The following is a 9,314-nucleotide window of genomic DNA, read 5'->3' as shown; positions in this document are numbered from 1 at the left end:
CATAATCTGAACTTCCTGTGTTTGCCAATACTGAGCACTATCCAGGTGACAACTCTATTGCTCCCTCTTTTGGAGAGGAATGTAGATCTGCCTTTCTTGTACTTTTTTTTTTTTTTTTTTTTTCTCTTTTGGGTTCTGACCATTTTAGCAAGAGTGGGCAGAAATTTTTTTCATCCTTCGCTCCATCCATTTATCCATCATTCATTTGTTCTAACCACTGAGCTCTAGGGAGTACAGAGTTGAAGGAGCCCACAGATAGCGTGGAACACGAACATTTGCATGAATAACCACAATGCAGCATTCTTGGGGTGTGAGGAAAGGCTATTAAAAGTGCTTTGAGGTATTAAGAAAAGGGACTATCCAGCTCTGGCAAGAGGCATTTGAGAAAGTTGAATTTGAAAAGTCACTTAATAGGAGGAAGCATGGGACAAATCATTTTGTACCTTTTTTTTTTTTTTACAACTCCATTTGAATTTATCTACAGAATTTTTATTTATACCTATTAATTTTTTTTTCTTGTCCCATTTCACAGAAGACATAAGACTCAGTGAAAATTTCCAGAGGTCCTTCTCTGCATAGTTCCCTTTTTTTTTTTTAGAACCTTGCCTTGCAAATTGTAGCTGCCATAACATCCCTGAATTCTCTGTTTCCCTTTGCCTAGGGAGACTGATGCTTTCCGCTTGGCCCCACTTCTGTGGGCAGAAGTTTAAAAAAATACTTCCATGCAGAAACCTAGGATGAATGGGGAGTTCACCTTATGTATTTTCCTGCTCTCAAGATCGGAGCTCTGTACTCTTTGCTGTGCAATGCCTGAAAACAGTTGCTTCAAATATTTGTCCTATTTTAGCGTTGTTTACAGTGGAACGGTAAAAATGATACCCATTAATTCATCGTGGTTGAACTCGATGACTATTTAAAAGGTCACAGGAGAGCTTTGTCAAGCCTATGGTAGAAGGTAAAGAGAGGATAGGTATGTATCTAAAGCACATACACATACGTATTACAGGCACCACTGCATCATGTGTATCCATATGTGGATGTAGAGAGATGTATACGAAAAATGCACGTATACACCATGTGTGATTTTACATTGCCTTCAATGTATTCTTTCAGAAAGATGTTTTAAAAGGGCCATATTTATTCTTCACCCAGTTTAAACGAGTTTGTAGAAATAAAAGACCAGACTTCTCAACTTGAGAGAATTTGTCAGTGATGCCTCTAGGACTTTGGGACAATGTCTGCATGCCCAGTGGACTTGTATTTAAGCCCTCCTCACGCTCTGGCCTCGTTTCCTGCTATTTCGTACCCCATCCCAACCCCTGTGCCCTGTGAGGCCCCTAGAAATCTGCTTGTGATTTCCCACATGTATCATCCTCTTTCACACCTCCATGTCTTGCTGATGTCATTTTCTCTATGCTCTCTGCTTGGAATGCTCTTTATTTCTACCCCCCTCACTCTTTTTTTTTTTTTTTTAAAGAAAATCATTTCACCTCTTCTGCAAAGGCTGTTTATTCTCCACCAGAAAAATTAATTATCCTTCCTTCTTGCTACCCCAGCATTGCATTCTTTCCTCTGATATGCTATTTATCCCAGTGCCTTGAAGTTATATTTTTATGTATCAATCTCCCTACATCCCATCCCCACTAGACCGTAAAAATCATAGCCGGATCATGTCTTATTGATTGGTGAACATTCCCATTCCATTCACCGGATCTGGCACCTCGTAGGTTCCCAATGAGTGTTTGCTCGTTAATGAATTAATAATAATAATATACATGGTGAAATGAAAACAGACATCCCCACTTTCCAATGCTAGTACTCCTAACCCCAGGACAGTGGTGTCTAAAGACCAAGTCATATGCTTCCCCCAGCACCCACTCTTTTGTCTCCTGGTACAGATCTGAAATGCATTATTTCTCCAAGGCCATTAAGAAGCCTTCAGAGAAAGCGCGAGAAATTACCTCCAGCGCTGGTTTGCCATCATGCCCTTTTGTTCTCAGACAGTCTCCAGTTGACAGCTCTCAAGGTTGTTCTAATTTGTGTCAAACGGGCCATCTACAGGGAACATTTTGGAACAGGGAAGGTTCAAGAGATAGGGAAAAAAAACGTAATGAATATAAAGTGTAAATGCCATAGTAAAGTAATAGAGACATATAATAACAGCGAGGGAAATTTGACCTTCTGGCCGGAAACTTGATCGTGAACCGATTGGGGAACTTTAGAAAATTGGATCAGCCTCAGTAGTCACAGAGTAAACATGGGAACCGCAATCCAGTCTTATTAAACATAATGCACGCTTAATGCATAATTTTATTGCAACCAATTTCATGCTACTGCTCTAAGTGAAGCCGGGTTTGCTTCCATTGCGCCAGCCCACTACCGTTAGTGCCTCTTAAGAGAACAGCAAGGCCAGTAAACTGGTACTGGGCTGGTCTCTTCCTCGGCCCACACTTTCTGCTTCATAAATTCACGCTGCTCCCACGGCTTGTACTGAGATCTTGTCTCCATTCAGTACATGGGTTTTGAAACACTACACTATTTTGGCGAGTTGTCTGCATATGGGAATGTCAGAGCATCGTGCCCGCATGGAAAGCAGTGAACCTTTGTCGTGGTAGAAGGTTTGTTGAATCCTAGACCCAAGACTTGGAGTTCTTATCTGTAAATTCAGTCTGCTTTGTGATAAGAAGGGAAATGTGGTTATGAGCCCCACAAAAAGAGAGAATAAAACCCACACTATGCCTCCTCTCCTCCAAATCTTGAGGCTAATTTCTTCTTGTCAATATTGATTTTGGAAAGTACATCCTCAAACGGTTATGTTTGTCTCCCTCTGGCATCTGGGCTTCCTGTGTCTAAACGTAACGGGATGAGATGAGATGCTAAGTGAAGATGATAAAGTCCGAAGCCTCACTACTGATTTTGGGGTGCTGGCGCTACTGTTATCTGTGAGCACCCAGGGGGTCACTACACCTCTCAGCCTCAGTTTCTTCATCCCTAAGATGAAGTTCGTTGCCATCTGTGAGCAACAGTTCAGGGTAGCCTGCAAGAGCATTTTGTAAACCTGAGCAGGGTTTGACCGTGTGATTGTAATTGAAGAAAAAATATCAAACAAATGAACTTATTTACAAAACAAAGACAGACTCACAGACATAGAAATCAAACTTACGGTTACCAGGTGGGAAAGGGGGTGGCAAGGGATAAATTGGGAGTTTGGAATTTGTAGATATTAACTACTATGTATAAAAATAGATAAACAGCAAGGTCCTACTGTACAGCACAGAGAACTATATTCAATATCTTGTAATAGCCTATAATGGAAAAAATATGAAAAGGAATATATATGTGTATAAATGAATCACTATGCTGTACACCAGAAATTAACACAACATTGTAAATCGACTCTACTTCAATTTAAAAAAAGAGATAAAATTTTTTTTTAAAGAAACAATATCGAATGTGGTAAGTTATGAGCATACAAAATCCTGGAAAAGCCACCCTTCTTTCTGTAATTTAATAGACATAAGATTTCTTAAGAGATCTACGCATGTATTGGATGCATTTTAATTCTACAGGGTTCTGAATTCCCCTCTCCAAAAAACGAAATCTAAATACAATTTTTTTGAGTGTGTTGAAACAAAATTTCTGAAAATATTTTCCATCTGCTATGGGATGAGAAAGCAAATAGTCCCAAAGTCTGTGAACACAGGCAGCAGAAGGGCTTCGCGGGTTTCCGGGGCTCTCTAAGTCCTGTACAAAGCTCAGCTTTCCCCTTGAACCGCTCGCTCCCCACAGGACTCCCTTGAACGTGCCTGCTCTGTGGGAACCCCCGGGAGCTCGGGCACTGGGGTTTGTAGTGGCCTCGTCAGAAGTACCCTTGAGGAGGCCCCGGGAGATCCAGAAAGAAAATGACTGATCTGCATTCTGAATTCTGGATTCATCTATATTTCAAAGAGCATCTACAGAGGAAGGCAACTGCTTCCGGATAGTTAAACATGAAGGCCAGTCAAGGTTTCCTACACGTTCCAAAATCTACCTAGTATTATAAGAGGAGCAGGGTTGTAAGGGGAACCACGTTCCATTGTACAATGCACCCAGGCTGTTCAAAAACAGTAACAGAAGCCGTTCCAACACAGGAGAGGCCTGGGGCTGGGCAACTGGGGACACTGGGGCTAGTTTGGGGGAAGGCAGGGACAACACAGGCTACAAATGGCCTCTGCCTCTGAGATCAGCGAAGTTCTTAGGTTGTTTTGTTTGTTTTTTAAATTCTTTATGTGTGTACTCTGTCCAATTGCGAATGGAATCAGAGGCTCATTGATTCAATCACCAATAAACAACAGCAGAGCCCAGGATACTGTGGGCAAGCTCTGTGCTAGGCCCCTGGGATACAGTGATGACTCTTCGCTGAAGGATTTATAATCTATAGATAATATAATCTCAGCCTGAAAATAGCGTAATAGAAGATAGGGTGCAATTAAGGCCACAAAGAGAGATGAAATTCAGGATTAGAGAAGTTCCAAAAAGGGACAGGTCATCCCAGCCAAATAAAGATTTCTTTTGTGCTGTATCAAAATCAGTTATTATTACATTATTATTATTATTATTATTATTATTATTATTATTATTATTATTATTATTATTATTATTATTATTTAATCTTTAAAACTTTTTCCAGACTTAAATGATAATTTTTTTAAAGTCTGGGCGGCACACATCACCTGGTCTAGGACACATCAGGTTATCTATCCAGGTGTACAGCATCCATAGCAGGAGGTACAAAAGCTCAATATTGAGTATGTTAGTGAATGAAGTTATAGGTGGTGAGTACAGTCTAAGACAGCCCCTGCCATCAGGGGATGGGTTGAAAGGACCACGAGGAATCTGGAGTTTCAATGACTCTAATCTTTATGGAAGAGGTGGCCAGCTTGCCTTCCGGTCATTTGTTTTTGCATTCTTGGAAACCCTCGTCCTTCTTTACTGCTGTGTGGTGACTCTACGCTTAACATCTGCTGCTTTACTTCTCTCTGGCTCCTCCTCCCTCTCCTCCTCTTTATTCTCTTTCTTCTCTTCCTCTTCTTCCCCTCTCCCCGCTTCTTTACATTTTTAAGTCTACATATATTTCAAATATCATAAAGTTCATCATTTAAAGCCTGCAATTCAGTGATCTTGGGTATACTCTTAAAGTTGTACAACCATCACCACAATCTAACTCCATCACCCCAAAAAGAAACCCCATCACTCTCAGCCATGACCTCCATGCCTCCCACAATGTCCTTGTGCTTTCCTCTCCCCACAAAGTTTCCTAGGCAGCCATTGGAAAACTTTGTCTCTATTGGTTTGCTTATTCCAAATATTTCATGGAAATGGAACCATACAATATGTAGCCTTTTATGCCTGCCTCCTTTCACTTAGCATAATGTTTTCAACCTTCATCAGTATCGTAACACATATCCTTTGTATGGATGAGTAATATTCCATGTATGAATAGACCACATTTTGGTTATTCATTCATCAATTGATGGTTACTTGGGTTGTTTCTACTTTGGGCTATTATGAATATGGCTACTATAAATATTTGTGCACTGGTTTTCATGTGGGCATGTATTTTTATTTCTCTTTGTTGGGTACCTAGGTGTGGAGATATTGGGTCATGTGGTAACTCCATGGTTAACATTTTGATGAATTGTCAGATTCAAAGCAACTCCACTATTTTCCATCCCCCCTAGCAGTATGTATAAGTTCTAATTTCTCTTCATCCTAGTCAACACTTGTTCTTGTCCATCACTTAGATGATAGCCCCCCTCATGGATATAAAGTGGTATCTCATTGTGGATTTTATTTGCATTTCCCTAATGGCTAATGATATTGAGTAATCTTTCATGAGATTATTGGCCATTTGTGTATGCTTTTTGGAGAAAAGTCCTTTGCTCTTTTTTAAATTGGGTTATTTGTCTTTCTATTATTGAGTGATAAAAGTTCTCTACATATTCTAGATAAAAGTTTCTTATCTAACATATCACTTGTAAATATTTTCTTCCATTCTTTGTGTTGTCTCTTCACTTGCCAATGTCCTTTGAAGTGCAAATGCTTTTACTTTCAATGAAGTCCAATTTTTCTATTTTTTGCTTTAGTCACTGTGCTTTTGGCGGTGTCTCTGAAAAAGGCTTTGTCTAACCCAAGGCCACAAAGATTTACTTCTATGTTATCTCCTAAGAGTTTGATAGTTTTAGCATCTACATTTAGATATTTGATCCATCTGTATATGGTATCAGGTAGAGGCCCAACCTCGCATTTCTGCCTGTGGATTTCCAATTGTCCCAACATCATGTGTTGAAAAGACTATTTTTTTCCCATTGAGTGGTCTTTGCATCTTTGTCAAAAATCCACTTTACTTCTTGATCAACACAAGATACCTACAGAAGAGACTTGAGAGAAAGCTACTGTATCATCCTAGATGAGGGAATAAAAGGGGTCTAGGCATTAGCTAACCCTGATAATTGTGTGTTGCTGTAAGACTGGAGGAAGAATGACTAAGCAAGAAGTAATAAGCAAAAGAAAACATAGCAATATTACACGAGTGAGTCCAGCTGCTTTTTCCATCCTTCTCCAGTACTGTGTGTGTGCTGCAGGGTAGAGATTGGCAACCACAAGAATCTTAGAGCTCTGATAGCAGTATACACAGCTCATGTTTCTGATGAGAAAGAATGCTTGGAGTTTTTTGATAGGTGTAGGTGCAAATCTGGAAGCAGTACACGTTTCAGAGACACTGAATAAGGACACAGGAAGGGAGGACCCCTTTCCCTCAACATCCGTGGGTGAAGAAGACAGGCATTCAGACTCAGATGGCCTGGCATTCATATATAGTTCACAGACTTTATGGTACATTTACATGTTTATTTGACATGATGGTTGCAGGAAACATATCCTTTGTTAATTAGTTATTTTTCTGTACTCTTGTCTGAAGACTAACTGTCAAGAGGGCATGGGCAAGACCCCACTTGCTCTGTGTAACAGACATTCTGGGGAGTGCTAGAAGCAGCCTTCTGGAAGTGGAGGTTTGTGTGTGTGTGGCTGACAAGAGCTTAAGATAATGCACATGGTGCCCCTGAACTTTTGGAAAGCTGATTTCAAAGGAAGATTCACCATGATTCCATAACATGCCTCTTGGAGCAGGGAAAGTGGCAAGAGAAGGTGAAACAGCTCTTAAGCAGGCAGTTCCGACTATAAATCAGAGAAGCAGCCCAAGTAGGAGAGAGTCCAGGAGCAAAGGGGGCTGCAACCAAGAAAGAAAGAAAAAAGAGCATGTAACAAAAGACATGGAAAAAGCGCTGGAGAGAAAATTCAGGATGTACTGAAACTGTTGGAAACTATGAGACAGACAGGAAAAGGTGAAACAAACATGGTCAGAGGGAATCAAAGCCCAGCCATGGTTTCCTCCGTGTTCCATATCATTACCCGCTTTTACTTCCCACTTACGAATCATCCAGCCACCATAAGGTTCTGGCCTCTCCACCTTCTCTGAAATTGCTCTCTCCAGGATCACCAGGGACCACTTAAATTCTAAATCTTATAGGCTTCTCTCAGTGTACACCATCTTCTACTCATCTTCTCCACAGTATTGAAGAGGCCAACCAATTTTTCCTTTTTGACATTCTCTCCTCTTGGCCCTTTACTGCCTTCCTCCCTCCCTGATTTTCTCCTTTGTTTCCATCTACCAATCTTTTGAATTCAGGATTTTGACATCCCCTGCAGTTCATTCACACTCTAAGAGTTTCATATAGTTTATCCAACAATGAATTCATTATTTTTTCTCAAAAATTACCATCATCCTCCAGCACAGACTGCAGCTCTGAATGCCAAGTTCGTCTCTCCCACTCAGCTTCTCCCTTTCATCATTCACTTGGTAAATCCCTAGTGGCATCTTTCTCCACCACAAATACGACCATCACTCTCTAACACCTTCAGTGACTCACCACCATTCACAAGTTCAAGCTTAACTACAAGGCCTCATTGCTGTTTCTGGGTCTTTTGACCAAGCTTCTTGGTTCCCAGGGCTCCAGGCCCCATTGTGGACTATAGGTTTGGGATTTTCCTTATGATCTCCCTACTCTGGTCCTGGTTGCCTGCTCATGACCCCACGTCTTGGATTATGAGTAAAACCATTGCCTCTTCACTTCGTCTTTGCTTATGAGATATTCTCCAATGCCTCACTTCTATTCAAGCATTCCACGACTTCAAGCCTTCCATGACAAAGCACAGGTGACTTTGTTAATATCCTGTTTATCTTTACACACACACACATACACACACACACACACACACACACATACACAAACAATACCCCCTTCAGTTGACCTGAACACCCATTATTTACCCAAATATATTCCTTTTGTTCAGACTAAACTTACACACACATGCACAAATGTGCACTTGTACAGTTACGTAGATCACAACGACTTAGTTGTAACAGGTGTGTAAAAGCCTTTGGAGATATGGGGAACAAGGAGCTGAATACAAATCAATAGAGATGAATTTGCCAAAAAAAAAAAAAAAAAGAAAAGTGAGTGCCATCTTGGTTTGAGTCGAAGGAGGTGAATCATGCATTCATTCAACAGTATTATTGATTTTCTATGCTGGATGTTCCAGATATGATACAGTTCCTGCCTTTTTGAAGTTTACTGTCTGGAGGGAAAATAGACATTAAACAATTGTAACCACAGAAATAGGTATAAAATTATAAATTGTGATAAATTCCATAAGGGAAAGAACAGAACGCAGGGATAATGGAAAGTCTAATGGAGAGCTAGTTTAGATTAGGAGGTGAGAGTACAGAGAACTAAAGGGCAGGGCCAGGAGATGTGTGAGAGGAAAAGAATTCCAGGGAGAAGGAACTGCATGACAAAGGCCATGTTAGGTAGCTTGACTATTATCTTAGGTTTAATGGGCAATCATGGAAATTGGGTTTTAGTGGATAGACATCATCTCTTTTGTGGTGCTTCTACCACCACAGTGTGGAGTAGACCCTTTATTCTATTTTCCAAATAACCTCTTTAAAGTTATCATAGAGAGATTAGAACTTTTTAAAACTAGTCCTGCAGATGAGAAGAGCACTTGAAGGCCGGGAGGACACCAGTGGCGATTAATTTGGAGAAGACAAAATGAGAAAAAGAAAAAAGGGAAAGAAAAATAGTATTTATTGAGCATTTGCGATATGGTGGTCACTATGCTAGGAACTGTCACATACATTATCTCATCCAGTCCTTACCACTACGTTGAAAGGTAGGCATTCATTCCATTTTACAGATGGAGAAACTGAGGTT

This window comes from Camelus ferus, chromosome 4 (assembly GCF_009834535.1).
Source record: "Camelus ferus isolate YT-003-E chromosome 4, BCGSAC_Cfer_1.0, whole genome shotgun sequence".
NCBI classification, from domain to species: Eukaryota; Metazoa; Chordata; class Mammalia; order Artiodactyla; family Camelidae; genus Camelus; species Camelus ferus.
The sequence above is the reverse complement of the archived record's forward strand: the minus strand, read 5'-3'. Positions refer to the sequence as shown.